Source organism: Hemitrygon akajei, chromosome 1 (assembly GCF_048418815.1).
Source record: "Hemitrygon akajei chromosome 1, sHemAka1.3, whole genome shotgun sequence".
Classification (NCBI taxonomy): Eukaryota; Metazoa; Chordata; class Chondrichthyes; order Myliobatiformes; family Dasyatidae; genus Hemitrygon; species Hemitrygon akajei.
Window position 1 is genome coordinate 123,217,916 of NC_133124.1, and position 23,547 is coordinate 123,241,462.

At 43.8% G+C, this 23,547-nt stretch overlaps 1 protein-coding gene across 3 annotated transcripts in view; it reads left to right on the top strand.

The window, feature by feature from the left end:
- The first annotated feature begins 627 nt into the window (after positions 1-627).
- The window catches only part of LOC140730535 (antizyme inhibitor 1-like), a 51,774-nt gene continuing 28,854 nt past the window's right edge, over positions 628-23,547 (top strand). For 2 of the 3 annotated variants that reach the window (XM_073051123.1, XM_073051144.1), the window contains exons 1-3: positions 628-820; positions 20,771-20,911; positions 22,535-22,587. The gene's annotated coding sequence lies outside the window, so the exon portion shown is untranslated. The remainder of the gene's footprint in view (positions 821-20,770; positions 20,912-22,534; positions 22,588-23,547) is intronic. The other variant, XM_073051133.1, reaches the window with a different exon arrangement.

Consider the following 23,547-nt stretch of genomic DNA (forward strand, 5'->3'; position numbering starts at 1 on the left):
TCCATACATTCACAGTCAAAACTTTCAATACTGTTTTACTACATTACTCCACAATAATAGCACTGTTGCCACTCATGTGGCCTTCTGCGGTGGTACACTACCGTAATTGCTGGAAACCCAGAGCAACAAACGCAATCTGCTGGAGGAATTCAGGCAGCATTTAATAAACAGCTGACGTTTCGAGCTAAAACCCTTCATCAGTCCGGATGAAAAATCTTGACCCCGAAACGTCGCCTGTTTATTAGTTTTAAAAAACTTATTTCTATTTATATAAAAGAACTACAGAGTGGCACATAGAAATGAAAGAATCTCAGGGCGAGATAAACGCACTTTGGTAATAAATCTACTTTGAACTTTGAAATGCTGGAGGAACTGAGCAGGTCAATCCGCACCGTCGCGTCCCGTTGTGAACGTACCGTGGCACCGAAGCCCTATCTGAAGCAGACCGATGTATTTATAGATGCTGCTGTCAGCAGCGGCCCTTCCCCGGGCCAGGCTGACCAGCCGCTGCCCACTGCCCGGCATGGACAGGCGGGTGGTTGTTGTGGTAACCAGGAGGGAGGGGGGCGGGGTGGCATCAGCATCCGGGTCCTCGGACCGAGGCTTTAAAAGGCCGCGCTGGGCGGGAGGCTGTTCCTTTTACACGCTGTCCACCGCCGCTGTTGGGTTGTATGCGTCGCTTTTTCCTAATCGGCCGGGGCGAGATTTTTATGGCAAAGGGTGATCGTCATCTTTCTCTTGTGCGTCCCCCAATTACTTTTTAAAAATTCCGCCTAAAAAGAGAAGACGCTTTACCAAATCTTTTGGGCCGTTATTTCGCGTAAGTACTATCGGGTGTGTGTTGGAAATACGTTTCGTGAAGGAGGGGATGCCATGTTTCTGAAAATCTTGTGTGTGAACCGACTGTGTTTGAATGGGGTCGGTGTGACAAACATTTTCGTGCCGATGAGCGGGTGGACATTTGTGTATGTTGTGAGGGGCTGATAGTGTTGCGGTGGGTCGTCCGTGGGTTTCGGGGCCGGGCGCGGGTGTTGCGGGTGGAGGGAGTCTACGAGTCGGCAGACAGCTGCTCGGCCTCGGGTGCCCCTACATTGAAGGCGAGACTGGAAATCCCAGAGTCCATTGCGGCATTCCCGCCTCCCGTTGTTGCTGACTCGCTGACCGGGGCTGTCAATCGGCATTACGTCAGTGTGGGCCGTGACGTGGGCGGCCGGCGTTCCCCGCTGGCGGCGTTTGGAAACGGAATTTATATTTTTGAAAATAAAGCGTTGCGTTAAAATCGAAACATCCCGACCATGCCGCCAGATTTGCATACGTTTGGGCGACGAGCAGTACCTTCCTGAAATGTGTCAGTGAATTAGATGAGAAATTATGCTGGCCTCCATTTCGTTGCTCGATTGTGCAAAGGGTCTCGCCACCATCCCCGGTATTAACATTAGATACCGGAGCAGAATTAGGCCATTCGCCCCATTGAGTCTGCTCTACCAGTTAATCATGGGTGATTTATTATCCCTCTCAACCCCATAACCCTCTGTGACAACTAATTCCATCTAAAGCGTCTAAAAAATCACCCTCATCTCTGTTCTAAAGGGACGTCTGTAGCGATCCACACGTCCTTGTATTCTGAGGCTGTGCCCTCTGTAGACTCCCCTGCTATGGGAAACAGCCTCTCCAAATTCACTCCAGGCCTTTCAATATTCGATAGGATTCAATGACACCTTCTTCCCCCTCCATTCTTCCGGACTCCAGGGAGTACAGACCCAAGCCATCAAATGCCCTAACCCTTTCATTCTCGGGATTCTTGTAACCGTCCCCAATGCCAGCACGTCCTTTCAAATATAAGGGGCCCATATTTCTTTAATAACCGAACCGAAAAAGGGTCATCTGCGTTACAAAGACGGAGTAATGCAGTGATGGCTGCCCGCCCGCCTCCCCTTGTGTGGGGCGAGTCTGCCGCAGCACTTGCTCCTGTGAAGGAGACAGTATTCCGAGCTCCTCGGTGCCTGGGACCTCTCCAGAGCTCTCCATCCACTCGTACAAAACTACCTCTTCTGAGAGGGGGGAAAAAATACAAAGACCTTTGCAACCATGGTTCCGACATAACGGGAACGATGGAAACTTTGAGGCGTGCTGTAATGTTTTTAAATGGTGGCGTTTCCCTCTCCGATTGTTTGTTTTGACGATAAGAAATTTTCCAGTGATTGTAGCCAGATTTTTTTGCGGAGGGAAAGGCGAACAGATAATTTCCACAACCATCCATCAACTTTTTAAGCTTCCAATATCATCATCTATATTGAAATGCTACCACCATTTCATTAATATTTTGAAATCTTAATTGGAATCAATATAAACAGGGATAGTTTAGATAAAGAGTTTGTTTTGTGTTAGGACATTGGAACAACATAATTGCATGTTTTTGAATTTCTCTCCGCCCATCCGTTTCTGGCTTTGAAAAGGCGCCGGTGCAATATGAGTGGAAAGTGTGCGCCTGTTATTCTTAGTTTGAATTAATAGTGGTGAAAGTGTTCCGGTTGGGACCGGCACGAGCCAGATTGATACCATTGTTACCAGTGGACAATAATGCCGGCTGTGCGTGTGGTAATGAAGAGTCAGGCCAGGCGGAACGGAGCAGGGCATACAGGGCAGTGCAGTGTCTGGCTAGCAAAGCAATATTTCTGAGTATTGTCAGCGAGTCAACTCCCGCAGAGCTTACGTTAATGTCTCGAGTAGCCATGTATTTTCATTTTTCAGTTTTAAGATGCAGAAGTATAAAACTTTGCAGTTTACCACATCGCTTCCCTGCGTAATTACAGCATAGTACCCCTCCAGGAAAGTTGGCCTTTTCTATTTACTCATTAACGGGATGTTAAATCAACGGGTGACAGTTGAGCCGAAAAGAAAATGAACTCGAAAGGAAAAGCGTCATTTCAATTTTGTTACTGTTGCATTGATAAGTCAGAGCAGAATATATATGCCCCTCGGTAGGAAATTAGAGTGGATAATCGACAAATACTCAAACTGGCAGGATATTGCCAATGCTGCCTGCAATTATTTGTCTTATATTACCCGAATAATGGGATAGTTAGCCCCACCCGTGTAAGATTTTCCAATGACAGCAAGACAAATGTAAGCTGTATATATGGAAACGTTAGATATTAATAGATTTAACAAATGAATTTTAATGGGCAAAATATGAGATAATCTACTTTGGACGGTTAAAGAAACAATCACCTATTTCCTAAATGGTGAAAATACAGAGTATATAGTGATCTAAAAGACTGACGAGTATGCAGCCTTAGCCCATAAGTTTTGTGGCTGAGATTTGTCAGGGAATAAAATTGAAATCTGACCCAACCAGGAGGGGTAGTTTTTTTAGATCATTGGGTCATGTTGGGATCAGGTTAGATAGCCAGGACTACAGTCACTACTGAGCAAAGGACTGATGCTTCAGTTTGAGGTTCTGTTTGCCTTACAGCTTTTTCTTGACTTTACTGAAGGCATTTACATTGGCTGCTGATTTGCTGCCCACATCCAGGCTGCCTCCCAGCTCAAGTTCACAAAACCCCTTACCTTGTTTACTGTATACACTGCTGCCACACAGTGATGTAATGAATCAAAAGATAATATTTAAAATTTACTTATAAAGAGCTACATTAAATTGACTTGAGTCCAAGGATTTAACATTCATATTTCAAGATTTATCCAAACCAAACACAAGGTCCGTTCATGACAAGCTTTGGTCAAGCAGCTAGGCACTTAAAGGTTTGTGTTTGTTGAAGTAGATTAGTGCAGTGCTGGCCCCCATTAAGAAGAACGAATTGCAAGCTCTGTACAAAGTTCCAAACCTAACCTTGAATATTTTGGGCATATTTGGACAGAAGACCTTAAAAGGAAAGTATTCTTGGAGTGAGATGTAAGATTTATCAGAATGAAGCCAAAACTCTAAAAGTTAAAATTGGAGAAGCTTCTAAGTTACAGAATGCATTCATATTTTTTAAAATACTGAAGGGAGCTGAGGAACATAATGGTTAGCAAGATGCGATTACAGCTTGGGACTTCACTGTTCAATTCTGGCGTCCTCTGTGTTTGTACATTCCTTCCGTAGTCTTGGGTTTAATATGACTGGCATACGTCATGAAATTTGTTAACTTGGCAGCAGCAGTACAATGCCATACGTGATACTATAGAATAAATAAAATGAGTCGATCAATTACAATAAGTATATATATGTAGATTCAATAGTTAAAATAGTGAAAAACACAATAATAAAAGTGAGGTGGTGTTCATGGGTTCAATGTCCATTTAGGAATCATGTGGCATATGGGAAGAAGCTGCTTCCGAATCGTTGAGTGTGTGCCTTCAGGCTCCAGTACCTCCTTCCTGATGGTAACAGTGAGAAGGGGGCATGTTCTGGGTGATGGAGGTCCTTCATAATGGAGGCTGCCTTTCAGAGGCACTGCTCTTTGAAGGTGTCTTGGATACTGTGGAGGCTAGTACCCAAGATGGAGCTGACTAATTTTACAACTTTTTGTAGCTTCTTTTGATCCTGTGAAGTAGCCCCATACTGTACCGGACAGTGATGAACATCTTTCCTAAATTCTTATACCTTTTTCAATCCATACCAATTTTCATTCCTAAAGTCTTCTTTGAGTGTTGGGTAAGTTAAACTTTGCAGACAGTTGTTGAAATGATGCAAACCAGTTGTCTTTAAAAGGATCTTTAAAGCGCTTGATGCTATGTGTGGCAATACAGACATGGGTATAGAGAGAGGAGCAGTGGGCTAAGCGCACATCCCTGAGGTGCGCCAATGTTGAACGTCAGCGAGGAAGAGATATTACCAATCTGCACAAATTGTGGCCTTCCACTTAGGAAGTCAAGAATCAAGTTGCAGAGGGAGATATAGAGGCCCAGATTCCATAGTTACTAATCAGGACTGTAGGAATTGGTGGTGTTATTGCTGAGCTATAGTCAACAGCATCCTGACATGGGTGCTTGTATTGTCCACGTGGTCTAAGGCTGTGTGAAGAGTCATTGAGATTGCGTCTGCTGTTGACCTACTGTAGCGATAGGTGAATTACAGTGGGTCCAGGTGCTTGCTGAGGCAGGAGTTGATTCTGGCCATGACCAATCTCTCAAACTATTTCAGCACTGTAGATGTGAATGCTACATGATGAAAGTCTTCAAGGCAACTTAAATCACACTTCTTTGGGCACTGGTGTAATTATTGCTCTTTTAAGCAGGTGGGAACTACTAGAGCAATGAGAGTTTGTGAATGTCCTCGAGTACACCTGCGAGTTGGTTGGCACAAGTTTTCAGAGCCTTACCAGGTACTCCATCAGTGCCTGCTGCCTTGCGAGTGTTCGTCCTCCTGAAAGACAGCCTGACATTGGCCTCCAGGCCATATCACAGAGTCACCGGGTACAGCGTGGCTCTTCACATCTGTAGTTATATTCTCCATTTCAAAGCAGGCATAAAAGGTGTGGCTCTTCTGTGGTGAAGCATCACTGCCATTCATGCTGCTGGGTTTCACTTTGTAGGAAGTACAGTCCTGCAAGCCCTAAGAATTGGTATGGATTGAAAAAGGTATAAGAATTTAAGAACGATGTTCGTTTTGACAACATTAATTCGGCCCATCAGGGACATGGACAGGGGTGACCACAATGCTAGGCTCTGTTTAGTATGATTTAACAAATTAGTGAAATTTACTCCAAAAAGACGCTTATAATTCCTTGTTACTTTTGACTCCAAGGTAAGTAAATTGGTTATTCACTACCTTAAAAGGGAGGTTGTGGAATTCGGACACTTGTGCTTCTCCATTTATTGGAAAAAGTTCGCTCTTGTGTAAATTAAGTTTATATCTTGAAAACAGGCTAGATTTGTTAAGGAGTGAGAATATGGGGGGTAAGGTGGTAATCAGGTTTGATATAAAAAGTTTGATATAAATTGTCAACATAAAGGGAGACTTTGTGCTCAACTCCCTCCCTCCAAATCCCCGTCAGATCCGCATAACTGCGGAATACAGTCACCAGTGGCTCTATGGCCAGATCGAAAAGTAAGGGGCTTATGGGGCACCCTTGGCGGGTTCCACATTTTGAGATTGAAAGGTTGGGATTGCTGAGAGTCGGTCAAAACAGAGGCAGTGGCACACGAATATAACAGTTTAATGCACGTGATGAAACTTGGTCCAAAATCAAATTTTTTTAAAACAGCAAAGAGGTAATTCCATTCCACACGGTCAAACGCTTTCTCTGCGTCCAAGGAGATAACACATTCAGGAATCCCAACTGAAGGTGATTATAAGATATTTAAAAGACAGCGTATGTTTAAAAAAAGGGGAGGTGGTTTTTGACAAAACTGGTTTGGTCTACAAGTAAACACGAGGAAATCTACAGAGGCTGGAAATTCAAGCAACACACAAAATGCTGGTGGAACACAGCAGGTCAGGCAGCATCTTTCGGAAGAAGTACAGTCGACGTTTCGGGTCGAGACCCTTCATCAAGACTAACGGAAATAAGAAATAGTAAGAGATTTGAAAGTGGGAGCAGGAGGGGGAGACCTGAAAGGAGAAGACAGGAGGGGGACGGATGAAGCTAAGAGCTGGAAAGTTGATTGGCAAAAGGGATACAGTGCTGGAGAAGGGGGAGTATCATAGGACGGAAGGCCTTGGAAGAAAGAAAGGGGGGGGGAGCACCAGGGGAAGATGGAGAACAGGCAGGGAGTTATTGTGAGAGGGAAAGAGAGAGAGGAAAAAAGGAAAAATAAAAAATAAAATAATAAATAGATAGGGATGGGGTAAGAAGAGGAGGAGGGGCATTAACGGAAGTTAGAGGAATCAGTGTTCATGCCATCAGGTTGGAGGCTACCCACGCAGAATATAAGGTGGTGTTCCTCCAATCTAAGTGTGGCTTCATCTCGACAATAGAGGAGGCCATGGATTGACAAATGGGAATGGGAGATCCTGTGACAATTCCCAATGAATTTTTGAAGTATATGGGAGAATTGTCATCTCTAGATTATACCTAATATAATGCAAATGCTAAGTAAAATATAACATTGGCTAACGCATGACTGTCGCAGGATCCAGCTCAAACCGTGTTGTCAAGTTTGTGAATGACACAACCATGGTTGGCCTTATCAAGAATGTTGATGAGATGGAGTATAGAGAGGAAGTGGAGTGGCTGGTGGATTGGTGTGAGAAGAACAACCCAAGCCTGGATGTTGAGAAGACAAAGGAAATCATTGTGGATTTCAGGAAGGTGCAGACAAACCATCCCCCTCTCCAAATGCATGGCTCCTCCAAAGAGAGAGTTAAGTGAACCAAGTTCCGGGGATTTTGCATCATGGATGACCTCATAATATCACCTCCTGAACAGGAAGACAAGCGAGGCTCCCACTCCCCATCTTAACTGCGTTTTACAGGAGCACGATTGAGAGTATCCAAACAAGTTGCATTCCCATCTGGTATGGGAGTAGTCGAGCACTGAACCAGAAGTCCCTACAAAGGACTGTGAGAACAGCTGAGATAATCATAGGAGTCTCCCTACCATCCATCGGGGGCATTTATCAGGAGCGCTGCATACACAGGGCTATAGTATTATTAAGGATCCCACCTGTCCATCCATCCAGCGTTCTCTTTGACTTTCTACCATCAGGCGGGAGACTATGATGCATAAAGGCAAGAATGGTCAGGATGAGAAACAGTCTTTTCCCCCAGGCTTCTGAACTCCTGGCCTCATTGTCTTCAAAGTGCCACTGGTTAATCTGTTCTGTACCTTCCAGTATTTGAAATTTATACACTTTAGTTTGTTGTTTATGTGTGATTCATCTGTAGATTTTATCTTTACCTTCATAAGTTATCATGTGTTATGTGTGCTACTGTGCTTTACACCCTGGTTCAAAGAAACATCTGGTTTTATATATATGTGGTTCTATATATTATCTACGTGCTTATGTATATAGTTAAATGACAATAAACTTGATTTGATGTAGTTGAACCACCCACCTCTCACAGCTACTATAGCCAGTAGACTTTTTGGATAAGTCTCTATTAGCTTTGTACAACAGGATGGAGCATGATTTGCCCATTCCTCCTTGCAAAATTGCTCAACCTCTGCCAGGTTAGCTGGGAAGTGACGGTGGACAGTCACCTTGAGATCTTGCCAGAGATGTTGAATCAGATTAAGGTCAGGACTTTGACTGAAGCACTCAAGGACATCAATTTTCTAAGTTTGAATTTACTTCAAGGTTACTCTGTAAGTGTGCTTTGGGTTGTTGTCCTGCTGAAAGGCAAATTTCCTCCCCAGTTTAAGCTTTCTGGCAGATGCTAGCAGATTTTTATCCAAGATCTCACTGTATGTAGCAACATTCATCTTCCCATCAATCCTGATCAGATATCCAGTCCTTGCTGCTGCAAGGCATCTCCAGAGCATGAGGCTACCTCAGTCACATTTTACAATAGGGAAAGTGTTACCCGGCTGATGTGCAATATTAGATTTTTGCCACATGTGCCACTTGGTTTTGAAGCCAAAAAAATTCACTTTATTCTCATCTGACCACAAGACTTTCTTCCACATCTGTACAATATCTTCTAAGTGATACTTGGCAAAGAGCTTCTTTAAACTGCTGGGCAAAGTGATGGGCAAGAGCTTCTTCCTGCCACTCTACCATTTTTGTACAAGCCTTGGAGATTGTGGAGCCAACTTCATCTCCAGTTGCATCTTTACAGTATCTTCTAAATGATGCTTTGCGAAGTCTTTATAGGAAAGGATATGTTTTTATTTACTGGTACGTGTGGCGTAAATTTAAAACTGCGCATCAGTGCATTAGGGTTAATTGATCTCAGTTAAATTAATTGAAATCCCTGGTGGTAATACTTATTTATGTGAGTTGGAGCTGAATACTTTTTCAAGGCACTGTATATGCCACTGTATGCCACCTTGAGGTTTATTTTCTTGCTGGTATTTACAGGAAAATAAATAAATATAGTGGAATTTATGAAAGACAATATATAAAGACTGACAAACAACCATCGTGCATGTGGTGAACTAGATATACCTGTCTGACTGCTCCTGTGGCTCCTCCCAAGACCCTGCTGACTACCCCTGTGGCTCCTCCCACAGACCCCTGTATAAAGGCGACTGTGGCCTGCTGCTCTCCCTCATTTCCCCAGGATGTAGTGTTCTTCAGTCAATAAAAGCCGATATCTCACTTCCTAAGTCTCGGCGTGAGTTATTGATGGTGCATCAATTTTATTGACTGAAAGTTACAACATGGAAACCGCTTTACGCCCAGAACGCCTAGACTTGGACCCCCGAGACCCTGGAGCAGCTCTTGCCTTTGAACACTGGCTGGTGTGCTTCCAATCGTACTTAGAGGAGGTTCGTGCCACCGACTCGGCTGTTCGGCACAAACTTCTCTTCTCGAGGGTCGCCCCAAAAGTTTATTCATTCATCAGGGACATATCCACCTACGAGGAGGCGCTTGCCGCCCTCCAAAGACAGTACCTGCGGCCAGTAAATCCTGTTTATGCACGGCACCGCTTGGCAACGCGAAAACAGCGGCCTACGGAGTCGACTGCTGAATTTTTCCGCGAGTTACTGACCCTAGCGCGGGACTGTGACTGCAAAGCGCTCACAGCGGAACAGCATAAGGAACTCTTGGTCCGAGACGCTTTTGTGACTGGGGTTCGGTCAGTGTGTATCCGCCAGCGGCTGCTGGAAAAAGCTGATCTTACCTTACGCTCCGCGATAGAGACGGCCGATTCGATAGAGGCTGCGCAACTGTACGCCGAAGAAGTCCAACCGAGCCATTCCCCGGTTCCGAGCGAATTCGCCAACGCCGCTGCCAGTCGCGGTATCTCAAACCCCACGAATTCGCCAGGTACGAAACTCTGTTACTTCTGTGGGCTTCGGAAACATGCCCGGGTAAGCTGTCCGGCGCGCGAAGTGACGTGTTCCAGCTGTGGGAAGAAGGGCCATTTCGCCAAGGTCTGTAAATCTAAACCGCGCCCGGGGTCGAGCAGCGCCGCGTCTGAGACCTGGTGGCCGCCATTTTGCATGACCGGATGTGGACAACCATCTTTGCCGACGTCACCAGGCCCCGCCCCCGACTCGCCATCTTGCATGCCCGGATGTGAGCGGCCATCTTTGCTGGCGTCACCAGGCCCCGCCCCCAACACGCCCCGTTCTACGCTGGCTTCCGTGACCCTCGATCAAAGCGCTCCGCACCAGCTCGCAAGGTCGATGATGGACATCCTGGTGGAGGGGCACAGGACTAGCTGCCTGTTTGACACGGGCAGCACTGAGAGTTTTATTGACCCGGCCACAGTGAAACGCTGCGGACTCGTGACACGGCCGGTCCGTCGGAAGATCACCTTGGCTTCAGGGTCGCATTCCACAGACATCCGGGGGGGTTGTGTAGCGACATTGGTGGTGCAGGGCACAGAATATCGGAACTTTGCGTTCCTGGTCATGCCTCGACTGTGCGCACCTGTGCTATTGGGGCTGGACTTCCAGAGCCATCTCGAAAGTGTGACTATGGCATATGACGGGCCCCACCCGCCACTCACTGTCAGGAATCCTCAGTTTGGTGGGACTTCACCATATACTCCGTTACCACACGCACATACACCCCGAACCCCACATCCCGCCCAGCACCATGTCGATAGCTGTGCTGCTGACACTATTTGCAACCTCTCCACCCTCAAGATCCCTCCCCCATCGCTGTTCACCAACCTGACCCCCGACTGTAAACCTGTGGCAACTAAAAGTAGGAGGTACAATGCGGGGGACAGGGCCTTTATTCATTCAGAGGTGCAGCGGCTGCTCAGGGAGGGGATCATTGAGCCAAGCACAAGCCCATGGCGGTCCCAGGTGGTCGTTGTTCGGACTGGGCAGAAAAATAGGATGGTTGTGGACTACAGCCAGACCATCAATAGATTCACGCAGCTTGACGCGTACCCCCTACCCCGCATCGCGGATATGGTCAACCAGATAGCTCAGTACAAGGTGTACTCGACAATTGATCTGAAATCCGCTTATCACCAGCTCCCCATCCGCCCAGAGGACCGCCCCTACACCGCCTTCGAGGCGGGTGGCAGGCTTTATCACTTTCTGCGCGTCCCGTTTGGTGTCACAAATGGGGTCTCGGTCTTCCAGAGGGAGATGGACCGGATGGTGGACCAGTACAAACTGACGGCCACATTTCCCTATCTAGATAACATCACCATCTGTGGTCGCGACTGGTCGGACCATGACGCCAACCTCCAACGTTTTTTCCAGGTGGCCGATGCTTTGAACCTGACTTATAACAAGGACAAGTGTGTGTTCAGAACCACACGACTCGCTATCCTTGGGTATGTCGTGGAGAACGGGGTCATTGGCCCTGACCCCGACCGTATGCGCCCCCTGTTAGAACTCCCTCTTCCCACTACTCTCAAGGCCCTCCGGCGGTGCCTGGGTTTTTTTTCCTATTACGCCCAATGGGTTCCCCATTACGCAGACAAGGCCCGCCCCCTGGTCAAGTCTACCACCTTTCCCCTCTCTGCCGAGGCCCGCGCGGCCTTCAGCTGCATTAAAGGGGACATTGCCAAAGCAACGATGCATGCGGTAGACGAGACCATTCCCTTCCAAGTAGAGAGTGACGCCTCTGACGTCGCGCTGGCTGCTACCCTCAATCAGGAAGGCAGGCCAGTGGCGTTTTTTTCCCGTACCCTTCAAGGCTCTGAACTTCGGCACTCCACGGTGGAGAAAGAAGCCCAAGCCATAGTGGAAGCTATTCGGCACTGGAGGCACTATCTCGCCGGCAGAAGGTTCACCTTGCTGACCGACCAGCGCTCGGTTGCGTTCATGTTCAGCAGCCAACAGCGGGGCAAAATCAAAAATGATAAAATTTTGCGATGGAGAATAGAACTCTCCACCTATACTTACGATATCCTGTACCGGCCTGGCAGGCTCAATGAACCGTCTGATGCCCTATCCCGGGGACCGTGTGCTAGTGCCCAGCTCGACCAGCTGTATGCCCTTCATGCCCAACTTTGCCACCCGGGGGTCACCCGGTTTTATCACTTCATTAAAGCCCGGAACCTGCCGTACTCCCTGGAGGACATCAGGACGATGACCAGGGACTGCCAGATCTGCGCTGAGTGCAAACCGCACTTCTACCGTCCTGACACTGCGCAGCTTGTCAAGGCCACCCGCCCTTTTGAGCGACTGAGTATTGACTTTAAGAGCCCCCTTCCCTCCACCGACCGCAATGTCTACTTTCTCAGTATTATTGACGAGTACTCGCGATTCCCCTTTGCCGTTCCCTGCCCCGACACTACTACCACGTCGGTCATAAAAGTCCTGCGCCAGCTCTTCACACTGTTCGGATATCCCTGCTATGTCCACAGTGATAGAGGGTCCTCCTTTATGAGTGACGAGTTGCGCCGGTTCCTGCTTGCTAGGGGCATAGCTACTAGTCGCACCACGAGTTATAATCCCCGGGGGAATGGCCAGGTGGAGAGGGAGAATGCCACGGTGTGGAAGGCCATACTTTTAGCCCTTAAGTCACAAGGGTTGCCGGTCTCCCGATGGCAGGAGGTCCTCCCTGAGGCACTCCACTCTATCCGCTCCCTGTTGTGTACGTCCACTAATGCCACCCCTCACGAACGCTTATTCTCTTTTCCCAGGAAGTCTGTCACTGGGACCACCCTGCCAGTTTGGCTGACGTCCCCGGGGCCAGTGCTGCTGCGTAAACATGCGAGGAGTAATAAGTACTCACCACTGGTCGAGAAGGTTCACCTCCTGCATGCTAATCCCCAGTATGCCTACGTGGTCTTGCCTGATGGGCGGGAGGACACGGTCTCTGTCCGCGACCTGGCGCCCGCCGGAGCAGCAGACCACTACCCCGAGCGCTCCACGGTAACTTTGCACCCTGTACCCGAAGTGACTCCGCGCGCACCGTGCCCCACACAGACTCCGTATGCGTCTGTTCCAGGGCCCTCGCTCACACGCGAGGGATCCCTGACACCTCCTGTTGGGACAGAATTAACCCACTCTCCGCCTTCGGAGCACACACCACCTCCGGCACCTGTGCCGTCATCACCTCCGGCTCCTGTGCAATTGCAGCCGGAGCTCCGTAGATCGCAGCGAACGATTCGACCACCTGATCGACTTAACCTGTAAATATACTTGGGAATTTTTTTTTAAACAAAGGAGGGGTGAATGTGGTGAACTAGATATACCTGTCTGACTGCTCCTGTGGCTCCTCCCAAGACCCTGCTGACTACCCCTGTGGCTCCTCCCACAGACCCCTGTATAAAGGCGACTGTGGCCTGCTGCTCTCCCTCATTTCCCCAGGATGTAGTGTTCTTCAGTCAATAAAAGCCGATATCTCACTTCCTAAGTCTCGGCGTGAGTTATTGATGGTGCATCAGTGCAAAAGAAGACAAATTGTGCAATTTTAAAATAAATAAATAATACTGAGAACTTGAGTTGCAGAGCCCTTGAAAGTGAGTCTGTAGGTTATAGAATTAGTTAATTGTTCTGAGTGAAGTTTTCCACGCAAGTTCAGGAGCCTGATGGTGGTCAGGTAATGACTGTTCCGGAACCTGGTGATGTGCGATCCAAGGCTCCTGTACCTCCTGCCTGATAGTAGTAGCGAGAACAGAGCTTGGCCTTGATGATGGGTGCTGCTTTCTTGTGGCAGCACTCGTTATAGATGTGGGGAAGTGCCTGTGTTGGACTAGGCTATACCCATCACTTTCTTAAATCTTAATTTTCATTTTTAAATCTGAAGATTGTTTTTTTTTGTTGTTACCCCAAAGTATTAAAGGGTGTGGGCAGCAGATCATAGATAGTCATGATTTTATTGAATTCAGATGAAGCTAAATAGTCTACTTCTGTCCCTGTGCAAGCAAATGTTTGAATATGATTTTGGACGGGATGGACTTGGAGTTGCTGTTGTAAGTAACCTGGAAACTTGTTACAAATGCATCTGACAAAATAAGGAAGAAGTCAGTGGATGAGCCGTGTTACAAATATCTGTTCTGTAGCTGGATTAATAGCTCAGGTAGACAGCAGCTAACCTGACCTTGAGACTTGTCATTTAGACATTACACTGAAGCAAATTGGGTGTGTTGCATCAGAAAGACACAAAATGTAATTAGCAGTTTAAAGTACACTTAACTTCCTGTCAGGTAATAGAAACTCCAATTCTCACTGGTTCGAGTGTGATATGGTTCAAAGAATCCTGAAAATTGGAGTGTATTTTGTTCTATATAGATTTAATAACTGTATTTATTGTGTCATCTCAGATTATTTTGTGTGTCCTTCACAACTGGAAATATAAATGGAACAAAATTGTAAAATAAACTTCAAAAGAGATTCTTTGTAACTTACAATAAACCTTTTCAAAAACTAGCTTAGTGTTAAATGCAACTATTCTGACAGTAGTCTAATTCTCATTAATGTCAAATGACAGTGCTATAATTAAGTATCTTAATATGGCTTTGTACACTTTGCAGTTGGTCAGCATGGTGGCACAGCTAGTGGAGTTGTTTTCTCACAGTTCCAGTCCTTTCCCCAGTGGACTTTATACGTTCACCCTGTGACAATGTGGATTTCCTCTCATATACCAAACAGGTGTGGGTTGGCAGGTTAATCGGAGATTGTTCGTTGTCCCCAATGTGTAGATGATTGATAGTCAGGAGGAACTTGATGAGAATGTAGGGGATTTGAGAAAATTGGTGCTTAATGGTCCACAATGAACTGGTTTCCATGCTATGTGAATCTTAATGGTACGCAAATGTCATTTAGTATCTTTGCCAAAACTATCAAGATCACTACAACTGGTACTTGGATAAGAATGGGAATTATTTCAGGAGTTGATTTCTCCCACCTTTCTTATTGATTACTCAGTAACGTTTTGTGTGGTGATTATAGTCAACCATGAATTCTGCACTGCAATACAAGGTGATGGACTGTTGAAAGGTTGTGCAAATAACTATCAATTGTGCATCTTAACTATTGCATTCAGTTGGCATCTTTTATGCTAGTTTAAAAAAAGGTGATGCTAATCTTTTACCTAAGCAAAAATAGTCTGCACTTCTCAGTGTCAATTTTGTACACATTTTGATCCATCACTGAAGTTCAACTTCCCTGCTATTTCTTGTGCGTGTCCACTGGCTGCTTGATTGAAAGAACCCTTTGAGGCCCCTGTGGACTCTCAGACATCCCTCACAAACCTTCATTTCAACTTGGCTGTCCAGTGTTCTTGCTGGAGTCTAATCTTATCAATTTCATTCCTGTGCAATCCACTTTTCCTATTGCTGGTCCTGTAGACTCTGCCATTGATTCAACTAATAATTTCCCTTTCTATATTATCTCCAGAAAATTTGTTCATGTGGAAAATGACCCCTTTCAGATCTGGCTTTGTCGATGTAATTTGCACAGTTGTCATCGTCAGGTGCCATGCCCAGTTTGAGCTTTGACTGCCATGGCCCCCACACTCCTGTTTCGGGTCAAGTGGATCAATTCATTGGTATTCTTTTCCAGTTCTCTGGCTGCTGTCACCATCATCATTTGTCTTTGCCTTCCTTTTGCTTTCTTCCCTTCAATCTTTCCCATAATTACCGTGCATTCTAACTCCTCTTTCCTAATCACATGTGCAATGAAGTTACGTTGCCTTTTCATGATCTCATACGTTATTTCTCTTTTCATGCTTGCTCTCTTCATGACATCCTTGTTAGGTATTCGTTTCGTCCATGATATTCTTTGCATCCTCCTCAAAAACCATATCTCTGCTGCTTCAATTGGTTTCCTCATGTTACTAGATATTGTCCAACATTCTGAGCCATATAACTTAACTGGATAAACATAACATTTCAGTGCTCTGAGGCGGGTTGTCATGCCTAGTTTAGTGTTGGTCAGTATACTCTTCATTCTCGTAAAGGTATCCCTATTTTTCTATTGATGTCCATGTCGCACCTGCCATCTGATGTCACCCAGCTTCCTAAGTAGCAAAAGTTCTGTACTTGTTTTATATCTTCCCCGTTTATTCTCAGCCTGCAGATAGGATTCTCCTTTTTGGATGTCACCATACATTGTCTTTTTGAAATTGATGGATAGACCCATTTTTGCACTTTCTTCAACAACTATATCAATTTGTAGTTCTTCCTCCATACTTGCAATTAACACAGTGAAATCCGCATATCTGAAATTATTGATGTTTTCACCACCAACTTTGATTCCCAAGATGTCTCTTATTTTTTGTAACATTGTTTCACTCTACACATTAAACAAATCAGGGGAGAAAACACACCCTTGCCTAATGCCTCTCTTGACTTTCGTAAACTTCCTCACTTCTCCATCTTACAGTGGCAGTTTGTTCCCAGTACAGATTTCTGATTAGGGGGAGGTCTTCCGAATCCAGATCTAGAGTTTCCTGTAATATTTCAAATAACTTATTGTGCTTCACTTTATCAAATCCATTTGTATAGTCGATAAAACAAACAAATCTTTCTGCACTTGGATAGCTCGTTGTTCTTTACTTATTTCAGCTTGTATCTTACTTTTAGCTCTTGTCATCAAAATTCTTAAAAGTATCTTGGTGATATTACTCATTAAACTTACGGTCTTATGTAATTCACATTCTATTGCTCCAGGTTTCTTAGGAAGAGTGATAAATACTGACTTTTTCATCTCTTCTGGTAATACCATAATCTTCAAGGGTGATAATTTGCTCTATTACTAATTCATCAGGACCTGTTACCTTTCCTTTCTTCATCTTATTTATTACATTATGAACTTCGGATTTTAAAATACTTGGACCTTCAATGTTCTTCTTAATTTCTGGTTTTTCACCTCGATCATCTTCAAACAATTCCTGAATATACTCAGTCCATCTGTTCATAATCTCATCTTTTTCCATGATAATGGTACTGTTCTTTCAAACAACCATCATGTATTGCAGTGTACTGCTGCTGCTTAGTTAACACATTTCACATTTGCCATTGATATTAAACCTGATTCTGACTTGTCAGTAATGGTATTCCTCTGCCTGTGATGATGAAACTCATTTTAGTAAACTGTTATGTTCCAGATTTTAAAAAGTGTTTCCCTAGTCTTTGCAGGATTTTAAATCTGCCTCTGTCCTAGCACAAATCCCAGAAGGAATTATTTTGCACCATTAGTTTGAATGTTGGTAATAAGATTTCCTTTGCCCAAAGAGCAATAGCTATATTGTCTAGTACTTCATTCCTGCTATCTTTCAGTCAAACCTCCTCCATGTCATCTCATTGTAAATGTGGTTCCAAGAATTATGCATAATGTTCCAAGGCCCATCCAATAACTTACAAAAATGTAGCTTGGCTTCCTTGTCTTTTTGATTCATTGTCTCTATTTACAAATCCATACCTCCCTTGCAGTTTCCAGGCTACAGTATGTTGTTCTGGCTTGTTCATTGACATATACCTTCATTTCCTCATGTATCCCCCTCAAATTTGTAGTCTAGGTTACAGTAATTCCTCGATTTACAAGGGACATAATTTCCAGGAATGCATCCCATTAGGATAAATTTTATAAGTCAAGTTTTTTCCTCTGGTTGTGTACCACAGCTTAAGAATTTTGGCCTAAACAATGTAAGCATGTAAATAAAAGAATCAAATAGCACTTTAAATAATTCTTACACTTTAAATTAAAATATCAGTAATTTAGTGTTTTTTCAAGGTATGTTGAGATGACAGAGCAGGATGTGAGAGACAGAGCATTAGTGGTGTTGAAAAGGTATCGTTGAGGAATCTTGGCTGAATGGAATTTGCTGTGTTGATGATGAGGGTTCTTCAGATAACTTTCCATGGGTAACATATGAAGTGTAAGGAACATCCTGGGAATCTAAACAACTCACATTCATCTGTGTTTTGTATCATACAGTGACATTGAATCCTAAGGGGTTGTTCCCTTTAAACTGGCTCTCAATAGTCTTTCAAAAGCCTTTTCATAGTGAGCTGTTTTGATGCTGGTGTTATGTTGGCAGCCTATTTCTGTTGTGATCATTGCTATGAGTTTAACAGATGTTAATTTGTTAAACTCTTTGGCATGAGATTCCAGCAACTCTGTCGTGCCATCCTATTTCAAATCCAGACTTACCATCCTTTAAAGGTTTCTTGAGGTTTGTAAACCCACAGAAGTCATGCATATATTCTGATCATGGATCTTCCATCTAGCATTCACCATTATGTGGATTATGTCCTCCCAAGATGCACTGATGCACCAGTTGGCTATCTTGACATTCTAGTTCTCGCAAACTGTCATTGGCATTTGACTCTGAAATGGCATTCCTTACTGCATGTAGTACCATAAAACATGGGAGCGGAATTTGCCTATTCAGCCCATCAAGTCTGCTTCACCATTAAACAGCAGCACAGTCACCAGGGGTTTATGTTGGAATACTGCACCACTGGAAAAGGAGCCTTGGTATAGGTCTTTAGAACCCTTGATTCTACAAAAGTCTTTAAAAAAGGTAAGAAAAAATGTTTTTTGGGATGGTGATGTCTTAAAGCATGGAACAGTTTGAGCATCCCTTCAGATGAATGGACATGAGGGCACTTCTCATATCCACATTTGCACTTGTGTTATGAGAATCTCCACCTTTCATGCTGATTTGTTACAACTCCTTATGAATTTATTTTTGCTACCACAGTGTCTGTACTTGCTCCATTCTAATTAGCCACATTCAAGTTGGCTTGTTAATGGAAAGTTGGAACCAGCCTCAACCGGTCTTGAAAGTATCAGCACTTTCAGATCATCCATCACCCTTTAGCATGGTCACGATCGATGTCAATTGAAGGTGTTTACCTCAAAGTCAGTGGCGTTATAGCAAAAGGCTTGGGTTCTGTTCATTACAAAGTAAGGTTGATAGGCAATGGAGAGGAAATAGCTTAATTAGCTTGGAAAATCTTGAGCTGGTTGAGATGGAGCAATGAAATAGGTAGGGCAGAAGATTTTTTTGTTTAATGTAATTTCTTGCACGCAGGTATAAAGGAGAGTTAAGTAATTGTTATTCTGGATCCAATGCAGTCCAAAAAACACAAAATAACTTATTAATTTTTTTAAAAATACAATAAATAAAATACATAAAGATAGCTTATGTAATTATATGTCCATAAAGTGATGCTCGGCTGTACACAAAGTGACCGACAGGAAAAAAAATAAGGTAGTGGTGGAGTTAGTGGATGGAAATATTGATCAGTCCTACTGCTTTGGGGAAAGTAACTGTTTTTAAAGTCTGGTGGTCCTGGCGTGGATGCTACGTAGCCTCCTCCTTGATGGACGTGGACAGAGTCCATGAGCCAGGTGGGTGGGATCCTTCATGATGTTATTGGCCCTTTTCCGGCACCTTTCTGTACATATGTCCTTGATGGCTGGGATACTGGTCTGAATGATGCACTGGCCAATTTTGACTACCCATTGTAGAGCCTTCCTGTCTACTGCAGTGCAGCTTCCATAACAAACAGTGTTGCAGCTTGCCAGGATACTCTACTGCATATCTGTAGAATGACGAGAGTATGGATGTGCAAAGTGCAGCTCTCTTCAGCCTCCTCAAACAGTAGAGATGTTGGTGAACTATCTTGACTGGGATGTGTTCTGGGACAACGCTAGGTTGTGCGTGGTACACTCCCAGAAGTTTGAAACTGCTTACAGTTTCCACTGCTATACCACCAATGTAAAGGGAGTAGTGCGAGTTCTCCTGAAGTCAAAAACCATCTCCTTTGTCTTGTTGACATTAAAGGAAGAGGTTATTTGCCTGGTGCCAGCCCTCAAGTTCTTCCACTCCTTCACCTTCGGCCATCTTATCATTGTTGGTGATGATCCTACCATTGTTGTGTCACTGGTGATCTTGATGATGTGATTGCTCGGGTGTTTGGCCAAATAGTCATGTGTGAGCAGAGTGTATAGCAATGGGGCATTGCTGGGACGACAGCTGTTTGCAGTTTATGTCAGTGCCAACCGTACTGACACAAATAACTGAATAAGAACATGGCAATGGTATACAAGTTGTAAAACGGGATGGCAATACTGCTGTAGGAAGAGAGATGAAGCAGACTGACCTGTACATCAGTCTTGGGTTCTCAACTTTTTTTTATGCCTTGGAACCTCCCCCCCCCACCCCACCCACTGCCATTAACTGAAGGGTCCATGGACCACAAGTTGTGAACCTCTGGTCTAGAAAAATGAGTCATGATATTGCAGCAAGACTTGACAGGGTGGATGAGGATTGTTGTTTGAGGGGTGTGTGGTACCAGGATTCTTCTGTCCTAAGGTACAAACCCTTGAATCTGCAAATTTGTAAGTGCCTTAATTCATCCAGATCATCTGTGTTCAGGCTGTGCTTAAGTTACAAATACATGACCCTTACATAAGAATAAGCTCTTGTAATATTAAATTCAGAAGTTCCATGTACATACATTTGTCTTTACAGATGGCAGAACATAGTAAATGTTTTCCCTCAATAGTCTTGTATGTTTTTGATGTCATTCATTCCAATATTGTGGAGGTATGGTTACCACAAGTAATTTTGCATGTATTTTCCAATTATAGACCTTTCCCTATAACTCAGGTCCTCAAGTCCTGGCAACCTCCTTGTAAATTTTCTCTGCACTCTTTTGATCTTATTGATATCTTTCTAAAGTCTGTAATTGGGCTACTAATTTGAATAGTCGGAGGGTGTTTTGAACCAATTGCATTATGTTTGTCTGCTTGTGTTAATATTATATAATTGCTTGTTACAGGGCAGAATTTCTGATCGGGTGTATAACAGTTATCCAGAAGGTCTGGGAGTAGCGCTCTACAGAGAACAGTTTGACTTTAACGCCGAGCCTCCTTGGGACCCCAGCTGATAGTGGTGGTATTCCATCTCCCAACTTGTCCATGTAAGTCTTGTTAGAGTTGAATAAAAATGACTTATTTTTGCATTGACCATATTGATTGACTAGAAAAGGTTGTCTTGCATAATAAATCATAAGTGAATAAAATCATGAGTTGTGGAACTTTGTGAACTGCAAATCAACCATGCAAGTGGCAATGTTGTAATAAATTACTGCTCTGTCTGCTGATAACAGTCCTAATACTGTATTCTGTAGAACACTTGGTCAAATTGAAAGCAAATGAGGTTTTGTTGAATAAGTTAGTCTTGTATTTCATAATTCAGTTTACGTAGTGAGCTTCCTGTTACCACCAAATCTCTTTCAATTGATCTTTGAAGCAAGAGTCAAATTCTCACAGTAAGTTGCTCAGTGATGGTGCCTGCGAGAGATTGTGTGCTGTGACAAGGTAATATTTTAGGTGGGGAATATTCTTTGTAACATAAGTCAAAATTGCTACATTAATAGAGAACTAAGTTACTATGAAGACAGTTTTTGTAAGTAAGCACTTGTGGTCTAGATGTTGCATTGTCCTTGCCTTGTTTTAACAACTTAACAGTTCAAAACCAAAATTGAACAAGCAAAAGTGCAAATTTACATTTTGTCACATTCCATTAGTGCACAGCCACACTCAGCAGCAAGAGGTGAGAATTTTAAATTTTTTTAATATAATACACAAAACATCAAATTCTCATTCTGCACATCACAATAGAAGGAAATGCCTGACAATGTTGTATTAGGATGAGAAGTGTGCAGTAGACCCTGTATTTGATGACATTAGAGGATAAATGTGGCAGTACAAGATAATGTTGGAGCTTTTAGAAGCAGCACATTCAGTCCTTATAGAAGAAGCTGGGTGGAGCATTCTTAAGTGGCTTGGCAAATGGGGGGGGGTGAACTGGTTAGTCATGGTTTTGAAGTATGAATGGACAACGTGGGAGCTACAGAGATTCCAGTAATGGCACTTAGCAAAGCCATGGATAAATTTGGAAAAAAAACTAGGCTAAATGATATAATAAAAGAAATTCTGCAGATCCTGAAAATTCAGAGTACATCACAATACTGGATGAACTCATCAGATCAGGCAGCATCTATGGAAGGGAAAAACAATCGATGTTTTGGACTGTGACACTTCATCTATATTCTTGGTGATAAAGTGCCTTAAAATTTGAAGTGAACAGGATTGTGGAATTTGGTGAGTTGAACCCTTGCACAGTTGAACCAGTAGGTATAACATATCTTGTATGTTGTAGTTAGTATTTTTCCTCTTAGCAGTATAAGCACATTCTCACAAAGGAGTAAGGTGGGACTGTCGAATCAAGAGTACCTCCTATCCCCTGCTCTAGACTCCTTTCAGATGGTGAAGTGCATAGAGAGTGAGTTATGGCAAAAAAAATCCTGTGTTGGTCACTGAGAGGAACCAATAGAAAACCTAGAAGTGCAGAAACCTGGGAGTGAAATTAATGGGGGAAGGAGGAAAGTATGAGAAATAATATCAAGTAAGAACAGGTAATTCAAAATTAATCCTAAAGAGTGAGTTGACTATGAAAACAGGGCATATTCAGAACCATAAATAGTGTGTGGAGATCAATGGTATGGCTGAGGTTGCTAATATTCTGATTATCTTCACAGAAAAGGGGGATGATGCCAGTCTTGAAGTCGAGGAAGCATGTGTGACATATAGGGTAGGTTCAATAAATTAAGAGAAGGGTTTAAGGGATGTGGTGACTTTTGGAAACTGCTGTGGTGAAATTTGTGGAGCCTCTTAACTACAATCTTCCAATCCTTGTCTACTGTGGTGCCAGAAAAAAGGACAACTGCTAACTATTCTGTTGCTTAAAGACACAAGATAGGAAAAATTGTAGGATACAATAAACCTTCAATAAGAAATGCACAAGTCATTCAAGGACAATCAGTACTGATTTCTTAGATAGAGCGTAGAACACTACACCAGCTCCTGTGTGAAGATTTTACGGAGGATCAATGAGGGCGGTTCTTCCACCTCAGATGTTACCTCTGCACACTGTAGCTGATGTGTGAGATGCTGAGTGTTTCAGCTGCTTTCTGTTTTGAGGAATGAAATGCTTTTGATTTAGACCATAGGGACTTTAACAAGACCTTTGGCAAGGCCCTACATAATAGGCTGGTCAGAAAAGTAAAGGTCCATTTGATCCAAGGGATAATGGCAAATTAAATCCAAATAAAGTTCAGTGGCAGGAAGCAAAGGTTGCTGGGTGTTAGTGATTGCAATACTTATCTGTGGGTTTTCATGGGGCTCAGTACTGAACACTAGGTTTTTGTAATACTTAGAAATGAATTAGAGTTAAATGTACAGATGACATTAAAAACTAACATTAAGGAAAGCTATGGATTGATGGAAGAGAAGATAGTAAATAGATAGTTGGACAGAAAAATGTCATTAGGAATTTAAGACTGAGAATTCTAGGAATTCTGAGGTAATACATTTGCTAAATGCAAGAGATTCTGCAGGTGCGGGAAATTTGAGTAACACACAATTCTGGAGAAGCGCAGCAGGTCAGGCAGCATCTATGGAGGGAAATAAACAGTTGATGTTTTGGGCTGAGACAGTTCTTCAGGACTTGATGAGTCCTGATGAAGGGTCTTGGCCCAGAACATTAACTGTT